The sequence below is a fragment of the Apis florea genome, unplaced genomic scaffold (genome assembly GCF_048593485.1).
Source record: "Apis florea isolate Af1SG1 unplaced genomic scaffold, ASM4859348v1 contig_2495_pilon, whole genome shotgun sequence".
NCBI lineage: Eukaryota > Metazoa > Arthropoda > Insecta > Hymenoptera > Apidae > Apis > Apis florea.
The window spans coordinates 757646-772896 of NW_028256595.1; the positions used below are offsets into that span (position 1 = coordinate 757646).

General features: G+C 44.0%; 1 protein-coding gene across 2 annotated transcripts in view; it reads right to left on the reverse strand.

Annotated features, from left to right (window-relative positions):
- LOC100864730 (LHFPL tetraspan subfamily member 6 protein) overlaps positions 1–15130 on the reverse strand; it is a 32076-nt gene extending 16946 nt beyond the window's left edge. The window contains exon 1 of one of the 2 annotated variants that reach the window (XM_086906818.1): positions 14919–15130. The gene's annotated coding sequence lies outside the window, so the exon portion shown is untranslated. Of the gene's footprint in view, positions 1–9805; positions 9822–14918 lie in introns of those variants that run through there. The other variant, XM_086906817.1, reaches the window with a different exon arrangement.
- Positions 15131–15251: the final 121 nt, after the last annotated feature.

Here is a 15251-nt window from a genome sequence, read left to right on the forward strand (position 1 = left end):
GAAAGAATTGCCTAACAAAGCCACGATTTCTTTTTTTTTTTTTTCCAGGATTAAATAACTCGTGGACCGAAAGGATTAACCCCTTAACGCGCCAATTAAAAATTCAGAAGCGGTCGTTTTCTTAAAATAAGAAAGAACAAATCTTGAAAAAAAAATATTGTTTCGTGCAAAAAAAGACTAAGGTAATTGCACCTACTTCGCTCAACTCGACAAACAACAAAGAAAAAACTTGAAAAGGATAAAAAGAAATATCGAAAAACAAGCTTTTGGTCAAAATTTACGGAAAAATTTTAAAACACAACGAATGTCACGTTCAGCGCAATATATATATAAAGAAACTAGTATTCGATTTGTAAATAGATTCCTTTATTAGATCTTTTTTATTATTTATCCCTTTATTAAGAAACGTACGAAAAATCTCTTTATGCGGCGCAAAACTCATCCTCGAGCGTTGAAATTGTGCGCAAAAAAAAGGTGGAAGGCCGTATAATCGCCATCCTACATCTTGTCGTCATATATTTACATATATACATATATTTATTAATATTATTCTATAAGGACTCTCGGATTGATAACCCTTTTTAACCCTTTCGCTACAGACGACTTCTCCGTCGCGGCAAAAATGTGCTCGAGAAAGATCGACAACGGCCTCGAAATTCGACGGTATTTATTAAAAAAAAAAAAAAAAAAAAAAATTGACGACAAAAACAAAATATCGGTGCTACGTCTCGAGAGAAAGATACGATAACTCCGCTCGTATCGCACGTAACGCGGCAGAGCGACTTTGGCCGGGCGTAGCAGCGAAAGAAGAAAGTTAAATATAAATACGAGTGGCGAATGGCCGAGAGAAAGACAGAGAGGATCGATGAGAGCGGGCGGGGGGAGGGTCGTGAGGCGAAGTCGTGGTTGCGATTACCGAGGATGGGTTCCCGTCGCCAAAGGTCCTTGGACGGCGCACCGAGCATGCTAATCAACCCCTTTGCCCGCGCAGTTTACCGTGTACACGCTTTAATCAAACGAGAACCGGCAATTACAATTATCCCAAGGATTTGTAGCGATTTCCTCGGGCGCACGAGCGAGACGACGGGGGCGAACGTGGATGGATGGATTGGATGGATGGACGAACCGACGTTGTCGGTTAAACGATCGAGGAAACGGAGAGGGGGGAAAGAAGAAGAAGAAACGATCGTCCGCTCTCGCTCTTCTCGTTCGAAGAAATTTTTGAAAGGGGAGGGGAGAAACAAGTGGAGCTCGTAAGGTTGTTTGCCTCGCGCGAGACATCTCGCGAGCGAATCGTGCAACGAGGATGTGAAAATGTTTTTCCAGCCTGTTTGCTCACTTTCTCTCTGTTTCTCTTTGGCCTCGCGGTGAAAAATAAGAATACCAAAGGGAGAGGGTGGAGGAGGGGAAATGCTACGAGTTGGATTTCATTATTAAAGAATTGCTCGGGTCGAGGCACGTTTCAAGAGAAGATACTTTCGCTTCGCGCCGGTCGAAAGAAGAGCGAGCCCTCCCTCCTCCTTTGATGAAAAAGGCGACCGGCTCCTTCTCGCTTCTCTTTGAAAAAAAAAAAAAAGGAAAAACAGTCTTATGATACCCGCGGTGCGAAGTCTGTGCGAAAGGAGCTAAGACGAAAGCCTCCCCCCTCCACTGCCTCCCTTTAAACCCTCCACGCGATATTACCTTTGTACTTCCTTTTCTACTTTTATTTCTCCCCACTCCTTTCCGATCCCGTCGTCGTCGTTTGCGTGCGTTTCTCGAGAAAACAAGAAAACAAGAATCAAGAAGAAGAAAAAGAAGAAGAAGAAGAAGAAGAAGAAGAAGAAGAAAATAGTTGAAGCGATACGATATAGCGAGCCGTCACCGAGATAGATCGTGACTAAGAAACTTTGCCAACAATTTGAATATATCCAACTTAATCGGGCAAGTGTCGGAGAGCACAACGGGCGTAAACACGTCATCGGGCCGATTGTGCCCGATAACTGGGCTCTTCGAAGCTGGCTAGGGGATACGCCTCCCCTCCCCTCTCCCCGCCAAGACGCTTGACGCTTTAACGTTTCGCTCGCCGTTCCGTCTATTCCGTCTCTCCCCCTCTCTCCTTTATAAACTGCACCTCCTTGTATTCCGCTACTCGATTTCGCCCCGTATTAAACTTGCTCCCTCCCCCCTCCTCTCTCAACGAGTCGACTCAACACCACCGCGTATTTATCGCTTCGACGCCAAGTTTCCGATTAACCGACCGCTCTCTATCCGCGTCAATTACCGTCTTCGGTGGAGGGGCGGGCTAACGCGAACCCGCTCGATCCGAGGCGAGCACAGCTTTCATCGTCGTCGTCGTCGTCGTCCTCCCTCGAATCTCGAAATTCGATAATTATCGAGGGAAGGAAGTTGAGCGATTAAGCGAGAGAAATTTTGAAGCGAGAAAAATTCCCTTTCGATGGTTGTAAGGGAAGTCGTACGATAGTTGTAATCGAACGTGAAGTCGGGCGGATACACGAGTGAACGGTACGATACGATAATCCGTGTTTAAACACTCGGAGACACCGAGTGGCCAGTGTCCAACGCACGAGGGAGAAGCGAGAGAGATATTACGATAACCAGCCGCGGCGTAGCGGCAACAACGCGCGACGAAACCTTCGCGCTCGATAACATGAGTCGGTTCAGAGAGCCAAATCCGTTGACGCGGAACGTTGTCCTCGCGCTGATGGAGATATCGATAATTTTTTTTCTCCTTTTTGAAAGGAAAAAAATAGATGAAGGTTGATAATTTTCCGATGGACGGAAAAAGATCGGTGGAGAATATTATAATTCGCTTCGAGTCGAGTCGAAGAAAGAACCGTGTTGAACATCGCGCGGGAAATTTTGAAATTCCCTCGAACGGTAAAAAAGATTCGCAGCAATCGATCGGGCGATTCGTTTTCATTGCTCACAGAGGGAGAAATGTAATCGAAGAACGAAGAGACATCGGCGCCGTTTCGACGAGACGAGACGATATATTTCCGGTGACGAGGACGACACCAATAATTCACGGACAGTATTATGGATATGGGGAAGGAACTTATGAAGCCGGCCGGATGGGAAAAGTGAGCGGAGCTCCCTCGATGCCTCGAAAACGCTAAAGGGCTATGAATATTTAATGAAACACGAATATTCGGTGGAAAACGCGATGTGGTATATATATATATATTAATATCGCGCCTCCATCAAATGTACGAAGGGAGAAACAGGATACGGGTGGGCCCCGTTTTTACGCCGGATAACCCCGGCCATCGTCCACGAAAATCCCAAACCCAACGCGACCACGTGGCCGTCCGTTACCTTAATATTCGCTTTGTCCAACGCGTTATCTATCCGCTCCTACCACCACCACCACCATTACCACTACCACTATTACTTTCGTTCCAATCCACGCGCTCGTGCCCCTCCTCCTTCCTCGTCTTACAACGAATGGAATTTTACGGAGGTTGTCCGTTTTTAAAAGAGAACGAGAAACGTTCGTCGTCTCTTCGATCCGGGTGGAAGGAAGGACGGCCAGGTAAGAAAATTTCGATCGAGCATGTGATCGAAAATGTGAAGAAAAACGGCGACGGTCCTCGAATATCGGCTCGACCTATCGTTAAATGTATCGAGTACAAAGAAGGAGGGGAGGGGAGAGGAGGATGGAAACGTAGCTCGAGGCAAAACTTGGGGAGGGAGGGTTGATGAGGAGCTTTATGAATGTTTTATGACACGTTTAATATTCACGGACGCCCGAGTTTCGGGCGCTTTTCGCAATACTTATTTCGCGATAAAACTTTGCCGGCCCCCCTCTCCCCTCCTGGGCGTCCGGGCGTCACAAAAGTTTCCGGGAATCGTTTCATTCGGCCACTCGGCCGAAAATTGTAAACGCGTGTTTTTAGCACGCGTTCGTACTTGTAAAAGAGAGAGAAAAAAAAAATCCGTTTTAACGTTGGTGAAAAGAGAGGAAAAAGAGAGAAAGAAAGAAAGGAAACGACTTCGATACGAGTTTGAAGAAAAAACTTGGAAAAAAAAAATTGTCAAAGGAAATACGCTTTTGTTGGAGGGGAAGAGAGAAAAAAAAAAAAAAAAAAAAGAAACGTAAAGTTTTTGATAAGCCTTCCAAGTTACGATCGACTTCCCGCGAATACTTTTGGACTGGGGAAAAAGAGCACAATGCGGGGCTAACTTTTTCCTTTATGAATGTTACCTCTTTCTCTTTAAAGAGGTGAAATCGCTTGGATTCCATTGCATAAAAGTCTCCGACCCTCGAGGAATTTCAAATTTCCACGATCCGCTGCTCGAGTGCCTTTTAAGGGACGTTAAAATTCTGATTCCTTTCGGCGTTTCTTTCTTTCTTTCTTTCTTTTTTTTTTTCGCACTCTTTCGCCCGATACTCGAACGATCGATACAAATCTGCCAACGATTGTTATCGCACACTTCCGTATCGTCGATTCGTTCTCGCCGCGGGTGTCGATCGAATCCAATTTTTTCCAAAAAAAATCCGATCCGTTTAAAAAAAGTGAAGGATTCTATTCGTGACGACTCGTCTCTTCTTCTCTCCAGTTCGGGATAAAATCGGAACGATCCGCGTAATTCGAGAATCACTCGTATTATCGTCACCGTCGTATATTTCGCTTGGTTTTCTCGGTTTCGATTTTTCATCTCTTCTTTACCTCGATTCGAAGGGAATGAAATCGAGGGCAAATGGCCTTTTCAACCGTTACGTTTCACGCCCTATAAATTACGGACGATGGCAAATTCGTGGTGGCACGATATAATACGTGTAAGGATTAAAATCGGAAAGTTGGAGAAGTTGGAGCGAAAAGGTTTCATTGGCAGACGGCCGAAGCGACGTTTCGCGCCGTCAAAAATCGGAACGAACGTAATTCACGATCATCGGTCGAACCACCGAGTTTAACGTCTCTCCTCGCTGATTTTTCCCGAAAAAAAATGGAATTTTTTTTTTTCTCGATGCGACGAAAGATTTCTCGTAAACTTACGAAACAACGATCCACAAAACGAAAAAGGATTCTTTGCTGTTGTTTGATTACGTCCCCCTTGTCAATTTTCGTAAAAGTATATATATCACGTGTGCAAATAAGTTCCTTCTTTTCTACGATCATAACTTCCGACTGAATTCGAATTACTTTGCCGTTGGTAAAGTGGCGCCATCTGAAAAAGCGTCCTTTCGTTTTTAAGAAGAGCCGTGACGAGCGCTCTAACAGTTTCCAGTCCTGTGACAGTTTCAAGCGATATGGCGTGCGAGAAGCGTCGTTCGCGTCGCCGCTTACTTTTTGCATTCCAGTTTAGGAAATCGGCCGTACAACCTACTGAAATAGTTTGCGCGCCACTGAGAGAGAACGTGGAAAAAGTCGTACCAAAGATTTAAAACCGGAAATTTTAATTGTGCATCGAGAAAATTCGACGAGAGGAATTGGTCAACGAAAATCTGACCATCCAGACGCGTAAAGAATTGAACCAGATATCTATCCGACATTTATAGAATAAAATTTTGAATTTAAAAAGAAAAAAAAAAGAAAATACTTGCACATAATATATATCCGTGAAACAAGTTAATACTTCGCGCAGCTTATTCGTTGTAAACTCGCGAAATAATCCTAATTGAGATAATTGAATCGCGTTCAATTGGACGGGGGGATTAAAATTAAATAATCGCGGCGTAAAATCCAAGCCGGAATGAAATCCCGGCCCCAAGTTTCAAATCCCCTCCGCGAGGTTAAAGAGAACTCGCGTAACGCGCGCCATCTAACATTAACATCGAAACTTGCGACGTTGATTAAACCTTTTCTCCCTTCTTTCTTTCTTTCTTTCTTTTTTTCTTTCTCCTCTTCGAGGTGAGAAAAATTCGAAGATCGATTTCCTCGATCGTTCGATATTCGGAGAAAGATTCGCAGAGAGGATCGAGTTTGCGGGAGCAAGGTGTGGGACGAGTGTATAGCAACGACAATATATCTCGGCCGCTGGATGGCGTTGCTCGTTGAAACGGAGAGGGATTATTCGAAAAATTTATGAGAAGGGAAGAATCTACGAACTCGCGTCGAAAAATTTGGACGGATGAATGGATGGAACGGGGGGAGATGGTTTTTATGGCGAAGCTCGCGATTCGTTAACGAGCGACCAAAATATAAATAAGCGGATGAAAATTAATACGATGAATCAGCGGGAAACTGTTTATAGGAAACTCGACTTTTCACTCGGCGAGGGCGTGATAAAAAATTTTTGGCGAAAAAGAAGGATGGAGGGAAGATTTATCGACCGATTAATCTCGAGAAGAAAGGGGGTCAAAGATTCGTTCGAGTGCCGATGAAACAAGGGGGAAGAATTTTCACCGATCTCGTACCGACCATTCGCACCCACCCATTCGACCGTTTGCCGCCCTCGAATTGAATCAATACTTCGAAAACCAGCCCACCTCAATACAGAGTGTCCTGGAGTCTTGTGCACTCGAAGGAGAGAGAGAGAGAGAAAAAAAAAACCACCCAACCGTGATGGGTAAAAAAGAAAGAGCGACCGAGCAGGGAGGGGGGAGAGAAAAAATGAATTATGCGACGAATCGAAAAATGCTGCTCACTGGAGATGGAACTCGAGGCTATTGTCCTCTCTCTCTCTCTCGATCTCGATCTCTTCGTTTTTTGTCTCAGCGACTTCCAAGACAAAAGAGGGGGGGAGAGAGAAGAAAACGAAAAGAAATGGCGAGCTATGATTTGTAACGGTCCCGTCACGCGGTGTTCCTTCCTTCCGATGGATCGTCCGTCTCCCTGCTTCGCTTGCCTTTCGCCGGCGACCTCGCCAATCGGTTATACACCCGCGACAAAACCTCTCTTCTCCTCTTCCTCCGCTTTAATACGGACCGAATGGAGGTAGCCAATAAGCCGAGAGAACACGTTTCCCCTGGGATTCTCCTCGTAAGATAGGTATGTGTGTGTGTGTGTATGTGTATGTGTATAAATATATATATATGTATATGCGGGCAATGCATGGTGAAAAGAATGGTCGCGACGGTATATTATTATTCGGTATTGTGCGCGGAAACAGGTAGCGAGTTATGCATAAAAGAGAAGCCAGTTGTTTCGGCTCGAATTGCATTCCCGGGAAATTTAATAAAAGGGAACGAGGGTACACAGGAGGGGGATGGGTGGCTTACGGTTAATAGAGAATAATTCGTCGCGAAAAATTACTTTTTCTCATCTCTTCCCCGTCACGAAACCTCGCACGAACGCGCCACGTGGAATACGATATTATCAGCCTTCCTCATCGAATCCGTTCCGAATAATGCAAAGCTCGAACGTTCGCGCGAGATTCTTGCCGCGGACACGTTGGAAACACGTGAAGAGATATCGTCGAGCCGAGAAGAGCGTAATTAAAATTCCGATTCGTCGTTGAAAATCGTCGGAACAATCGTCGACAAAAAAAAAAGAATTCTCTCGGCATTATTTCCAGGGACGATGTTAAAATCCGTTGAAATATCGGGTTGTTTGGAAGGTAATTTCGTTTTTTTTCACGAGAACGAAACACCAAGTCGTTTCATGCGATCATCACGAACAGTCGAATTCGATCTCGTAACAATTTCTCGCGTCGTATTTGCTTCGATCCGTGTTTTTATTTCTTCATCGGCTTTTAGAACGGAACGTGGCGCGTCTTTAATGTCGAAATCGGAACGAAATTTTGGAAAACCAGTTTTGACACCGACGTACCGTTAATACACTTCGCGTAATTTTTCTCTTGCTTGAACAGCGTTCTTTTCGGTAATAAGTAAAAAGTAAAATATGTCGAAAATGCTTCTTTTGATCTCGCATCTCTGTTATCGCGCACGAAAAACACAACTGTACAACAGAATCAAACGAATTTTTCTTATAAATAAACCGTGAAATGCCAACTCTCGAACAAATAACAGCACGGTTTAGAACGAAGTTGGCTGTGAATAAACGTTCGACACGAGCGACGCTCGTGTGAAAAAAAGGAAATTACTTTCTGAACAACCTAATATATATATATACACACACTATATCGAAAGAATTCTTTTCCCGAAAAAATGAGAATACCGAGCTCTTTGATTTAGCGGTATTTAGTTGGCAAATGCTACGTCGCAGTATCCCGTGGAAAATCCTTCCTTTGTTCCGCGATATGCGGCAAAATCCGTTCAATCGCGTTTCACATATAGCTTACCGTGATCGATTAATGCTATCGCGTAACAACAATGGAAGAGAACTAATTTCGTTCCTCGAAAAGTAGGAATCGGAAAGGGGGGGAGGATCACCCTTACTTAATTCAATGAACGATTTTCCGAGAAAGACGATTCGGCGAGAGAAAAGGGATTAATAGAAAAGGCTGATTAAGAGAAGGAGAGGACGGGTGGTGGTGGTGGTGGGGGATCTCACGATTCCTCCCGTGTTTTCATTTGGTCGGATCAGTCGTCATTCCGCAGTTAATCTTGGCGAGTTGTGACCTAGGGGCGCAACGGGATCGTTAGTTTTAATCGTTTGACTGCTATTAGTTCTCCCCTTCCTTTTCTTTCGTTCTTCTCGTGAAGTTTCGTTTTCTTTTTTCATCGGTGATCAACTCTTCCCGGAATCACTTTTCTTCGCGTCGCGCGCTTTAAAAAGTACCAAACAAGAGAACCAACGATTCGAACCAACCAAGGATTCTTTGCACGCGTTGTTGAAAAATGATCCAGAGAATTTTCGAATCGCTTTTATCTCGATAAAGCCAAAGCTTTAAAAAATCGAAAACAAAGGATCGATCCCTGATTTTTTCTTTTTTTTTTTTTTTTTTTTCTCTCCATCGAAAAGTCGACTCGATTCCGACCACCGGAATGAAATAATCTAGGGTATGAATACGTACGTAACCGATGGGAAAATGGCACGAACGCGATACACGGCGACCGGCAACAATGAGGATAATACGAATACATTCGTCCCTCCCTCGTTCTCGTTTCCTATCCCATCCCTGGGACACGACGGTGAAATAGTTGTGTTCCGTTTATACACGGAAATCGGGGGAGAATATACACCGTGCAGGGACAGGTAGATCGGGGCAAAATTGCCGATTTAACGATTCCGGATCGATCAACGGAAACGGGGACACCCGTTTTTCCCCGTTCCCCTTCCCTTTTCCGATATTCGAAAACCCGACCGATTGTTCGCGACGCGTGAAAGTGAAAATTTTTGCAATCGGTCTTATTTCAAAATCATTTCAAAAGCGGTCGAATCGAAAGTGGCGTTAAACGATTATCGAGATCGTTCGAAATTCGCGATAAACACGTTTCTTTGTTTTTTAACGAGGTGAACGGAAGTCGAGGGATCTCGAAACCCAGGTGGGAACGGGTTTGAGAGAATCGAAAGAAGGTCGGGGGGGGGGGAGGCGGTTAGAGGCATTTTAATGCAAATGCACGAACATCTGGGATTCTCGTTGCGACTGAATCACGCGGAAACGGAAGATAACGGTTCTCGAGGTAAGTCCTTCCTCCCCCCCCCCTCCTCCCCGCCTTAGGTAAGCTACAGTTTCACGCAAATGCGGCTCGCTGAAATTACGCGAGCGAGGGGGGAGGAGAGAGGGGGGGGGGGTCGACCGCACGAGCGGAACGTTTAACGCTCCCCATGAAAAATTCATACGCTTTTATCCACCCGCAGGAATTACACTCCTCTGACCACTGTCTTGCCCCTTGCGGACGCCAACGACATTTTTAACCTCGTTTCGAGCCGTGTCCTTTCAAAATTAAAACGTTTAATTGAATGCGTTTCGGGGAGGGCCCTTCTTAATCCCCCCGAACTGGAGTTCAACCAACTCCCTTGGATTAAGCTTCTCCCTTCTTCCTCTTCTTCTTGAATTTCAGCTCCCTGCCACTCGAGCCTGCCTCGAAATATCGAGTCTGTACTATGTTCAATCGCTGTGCCATATTCTCAAAGCGAGGAATCGATTCCAATAGATTTTTCTTTTTAATCGTTCGAAGACAGAGGCACTGCACATTGCAAAAATTCATCCACTCTGCGTCGGAACCGTTTTTCCATCGAAAAGTCCGCTTCCTTCGAACAATTCTCCCCTCTCTAACCTAAATTCCGTTGTAATTTTGAACAGCGTCCGACCGACCGCTGTTTAACGAGACGCGGGCTACGAACAGCAACGAAAGAGGATCCCATTAATTATTTCTTCTCCCTTCGTGTCCCTTCCGGGAGGAGGAACGCGCACGTGTCCACGAGTTACAAATTGCATTGGTTTCATTCGCGTGCCACCGCCTCAACCTGCCGTGTAGCACGCATTTCGATCGCTCACTTCCAGCCAACTACTTTACAACGGCTTATGAAACGCAACGTTCGTATCGGTCGACAGAGTGGGGGGAGGCGAGCGACAGAAACGGCGGCAGATGGCGGCACGCGTGTTGGTTAATCCGGTTTTCTCGGATTCGCGTGCGGCGGCGTGGAATCACGGGCCCGGCCAAGGTCCGTCCGTTCCGGGATTTGGCTTACTGGCCACGCGCCCGCCCTAATTATCTCGCTCTCAATTTTCCCTCCACCCCACCAAAACCATTGATCTCGCGAGGTCAAACTCGCGTCTTCCCCCGCTTGAAAATTTCACGTTTCGCGCTCGAAAGGGGCCGAGACTCGGTGGTGGGCAAGAAAATTATTATTTTTCTCGAGCTTTGTATACGGAGGTTTAATTTTTTGGAAAGCTGGACACTGGTTTTTATTATAATTTAAGTTGAAAAGAACAACCAGATGTAAGACAAAAGAATTAACATTGCGTTTGATTAATGTAAAATAAAAAAGAAAATATGATGTAATCGATATATATAAAAATATATGGGAAAATAAAACGTATGATTTAAAATGAAATGGAAAAGGAATAATTTAAATAAAAATGTCGAATCTATTCTATTATAAGGAAAAGAAAAAAAAATGCAAAACGTGACGATCCTCGAGTCATTGGTTACTCTCAGATCAGAACCTTAAGTAACCGTGAAAAATATCTGCAGATGTAGCGAAAGCAGGCAATTAGAAAGCATTTCGAATTTAACGTACGATAAACTGGATCTCGAGAATTGGAAATGGTATTTTAAAGAAACAAATGTTGAGGGAAAAATGCTTATTAAAAATCTCTGTTTGCTGATGAGATATGGATTTAAACAGTAATATAATTGAATAAAATAACGATAAAAACAATGAAACTGAAAATTATAAAATGAGAAAAGCATTATTATTGCTTGTTATGATATAACTTTGCAAAGTTTTGTGAATAAAATATGGCGGTAAAAAAAAATAGAAAGTTTCTACTTTTCATATATGAAACTGTTAGTGAAACGTATAAAAAATCATTGACAAATCATCGTATTTTTGAATTTTTAACACGAAGTAATTACTTAACTTTAAGCTTAATTTACAAAAAAAAAAAAAAAAAACTTATTGACAATTTATGACGATTTAAATTAAAATAGATATTTTGACATGTCACATCATACGTTGTAAAATTGAAATTTAAACGCTTCTTAATAAATTTAAATACAGAATATTTCTCGATTATTGAAATGTGACCGATCACATATCGATTACATTTTATTACCTTGCTACTCTCTGCCTACATACGCGTACTTTGTTTAATCTGTAAACGTTTAAAAAGAGAATTTAAAATTTTAATGTATAAAAGTTTTAACATATTATACATTGGAAAAATTATTTTTCATAAATTTGAAAATATATTTTCTTCTTACATTGCTCGAACCACTATGCTAGATTTCGTTAAATCCAATCAATAAGATCCAAACTTATACTTTAAAATGTAAGATATTCAATCTTAAATCCCTCCAACGTTAGTTTCAGATCGTGGGAGTATAATAAAAGTAATACAGTTTCGTAAACCTTGAAAGCCCTAAAAAAGAAAAAAAAAAAAAATGAAAATTTCGAAAATAAAATTATTAACTCGATGAATTTGATTTTAAAAAACGAGATTGATCGTTCGATTCATTAAGAAATTAGTAGCCAAAGAAAATGAAAACAGCAAAGCGACGCCCCACAAGAATTCAAATAATTCAGACACGCGAAGAAATCGAATGATTTTACGTTATCCGTTGTAAAACATTCACACCGTGTTACAAAGGGAATAGATTCGATTTTTCTCATCGTTGAGGGAGCGAATAGCAAGGCGGCGAGGGAAGTGGCGCCGAATATTGCGCCATTATCGCGACGAGCCTAGGCATAGAGATCGATCACGGATATATATATATATATATATATATATATCCGTCGTCGATGCACAGCCGCGTAAATCGCATTCCGTCGCACGCGTTTGCGTGCAACTCGGCATGGCCCGCTCGTCGTCCCCCCCGACTCGCGGCTACACGCGTCCACCGCGCCGTTATTATTATTATTAAGCGGCGCAAACTGCGATCATCCTCCCCCCACCACTCTCTCCACTGACCCGCATCGTCCGTTATGACGCGTGATCGACCCCCTCCACGTGCGCGATGCGAAGGATACTTTTTTTGATTTTTGTCAATTCGACGCGTGACACGATACGGAAGGAATATAATATCGAGATTATTTTCGAAACGATCCGTGATCACGAGTCAAAGTTCAGATGTTTAATTTGCACGAATCGTGTGTCACGAAATTGCCGATATTCGATATTTATATATATAGTTATATTATACTATAGTACATACACATATAGTATATCGAAAACGGATAGGCGATACGGCGTTTCATTTCTCCGCTCGTTTAATTTTCTTCGGCTGTTCCCTGTTGTTATTGCTGAGTAAATCGAACGGCTAATTAAATGTTTGAATAATATAATCGAGCCACACGACGACGTTCAATATAACGAACGCTATTAAAATCGATATTAACAATATGCTCGATACGATGGGAATCGGTCACATTGTATTGTATTGCATGGGCGAAACCAATGGCGTTTCCAATTAACGATCTCAATTCTCAAAACCCTCTTCTCGAGTAAACCTCGATAATCTCGATCAAATCGATTCGAATCATCGAGAAGAGCCAACGATCAATTTTTGTCGGGGACTGTTAACTCCAGGCTAATTTTCTCTCGGGAGACTAATCTCTGCTATCTCCGCTATATATACGCGGGCGACGAGACAGGATGGACGACGAGCCGACTGTGTAAAGCTGGAATACGCAGCGCGCGCCGGCTATCGGCCGCATCCCGGCCGGAAGATCCTTGCCAGCCAGCACGTAGCGGCCATTAGACGAGATCGGGAGACACGGTGAATGCTCGACGAGCTGTAAACGTTTAGTAGAATGGTCAGTCGACCAATATTATCTTGAATCATCCTTAACGAGCTGCGAGCATCCTCCCGATAATGGTATCGCTCCCTTTCGATCTGTGTACCACGCGCGATACTCTCTCTCTCTCTCTCTCTCTCTCTTCGATCTCGATCGAGTATTCGGCCACGACACATACGTCACCGTTTCGAAATAGCCAATCTCCTCTTGCTCTCCTCTCTCCTTCCATCCGAAATCGATCCTTCCAAACTTCGAATTACCATTCTCTCTCTCTTTCTCTTTCGAAAAGAAAACGATCGTTACGAAGAAACACGTTGTGGATCATTACTCTTTCTCTATCTATCTCTCCCTTAATTTAATTTACGTCTTCCATCTCGAATATCTCGTCGAACATCGATTACCGTCGTGGCTGATTAATTTGGTCGACGAGCGCTTAGAGGGATGGTTACCACGCAAACAAGCGCGTCGCGATACCGCGTTGGGAATAGGGTGCGATCACGCGTTGGCCAAAACACGTCCGCGTTTTCACCGTCCTCGTACCTCAGATTTGGTTACGTAATTCGAAAACGTCCCGCTCTCCTATCGCGCCGCCCCGCGTTATAATACGAATGCAAATGCATTTTCCAGGATACGAACGAAACAACGTTCGAAGGTTTAAACCGTTGGGTGAAAAATTTTGGAAAAATTTCCGCGATTCGATTTTTTCCTACATCCCGATCACATTTTTGTCGAAAACTTCGTATTCGATCGATTTTTTTCTTCTTTTCGCGAAAAATATGTATCGAAATACGTTAACGATAATATATCACTTTTCGCGCGAAATATTGGATTCTTTTTTTTTTTTATCTTAATATTTTTTTACGCGAGTGTAAAGGAGAAAACGTAGAACGTTGGTGGATCGGTCGAGCAGAGACTTTCGCAGCTGGCCGGTAAGCTTGCTATAGAGGGCAAATAGAGAAGGTAGAGAAAAGGAAGATGGAGGTAGGATATGGAAAGCTTAACAACGTGATCACGGTTCAAGTACTCCCACAGGATCGTCGCATCGACTAGTCTACGTTTCTTCCTCTACCTTTCCCCTCGGCCCCCCGTATCCGCGGTCAAAAGATAGACACACACGGGTGCGCGCGCGTCCATGGACTTTCTCGGTCTCATAAGTCTCGCTCGCTTTAAACTCTATACAGGAATAGGCGGTTAAACAAAGGCGTAACCGAGCTAATCTAACGATCGAGAGTTTATTACGCGACACACCGTGAAATTGTTGAGAGATACGCGAGACGAGACGCGGAAATTATTCGAGTTAATCGCGATTGCATCCGGGCCAACACCACTCGTTAATTTCCAATCCCCTCGAATGCCGCGTTAAACTTCTTTTAAGCCTACCTGTTGCGTCTTCCATTCGACGATCCTTTCCCCGGAATCTGCTGGTAAACATATTCGATGGCAATTACTATCCCTCCCCCCTCCTGTCTCGCGTACCACTTGCTCGAAAACCGATCCTCCCGAGACCGAAGCGAGGGAAGCGTAACACCGATAAGTGGAATTCGTTTGTATAATACGAATAACAAGGGTTGGAGGGAAAACACCGGTAACTATTATAAATCTGAGATCCCCCCTCTCCCCCTTCCCTAATCTCTGAGACCGGTTACACAGCACAGGATTTACCACCAGACCGTCGAGTTTAGCACGCAGCGAGCCACGCCAGGCGTTTTAAAGAATCACCAAACCGCTCTAACTCCTCCCCACCTTTCCTTCGCTTCCGTAACACCTAGTTATCCTAGGGATTTACTCCCTCGCGGATGCGCGGTCGCAAACACCGGGTCTACACAGAGGTATATGCTACGTACACACGTAGTACGGTCACGGTGATTTGGTAGCTTATGCCGTCGGTGGAGAGCGCCGATCCTACGATACGCGCGACGTACACGCTAGCTAAGTACTGTTCACTGGTGGAAAGAAGTCTCACGAGAAGGCACAGAGGCAAGAGGGGTCGTTCGC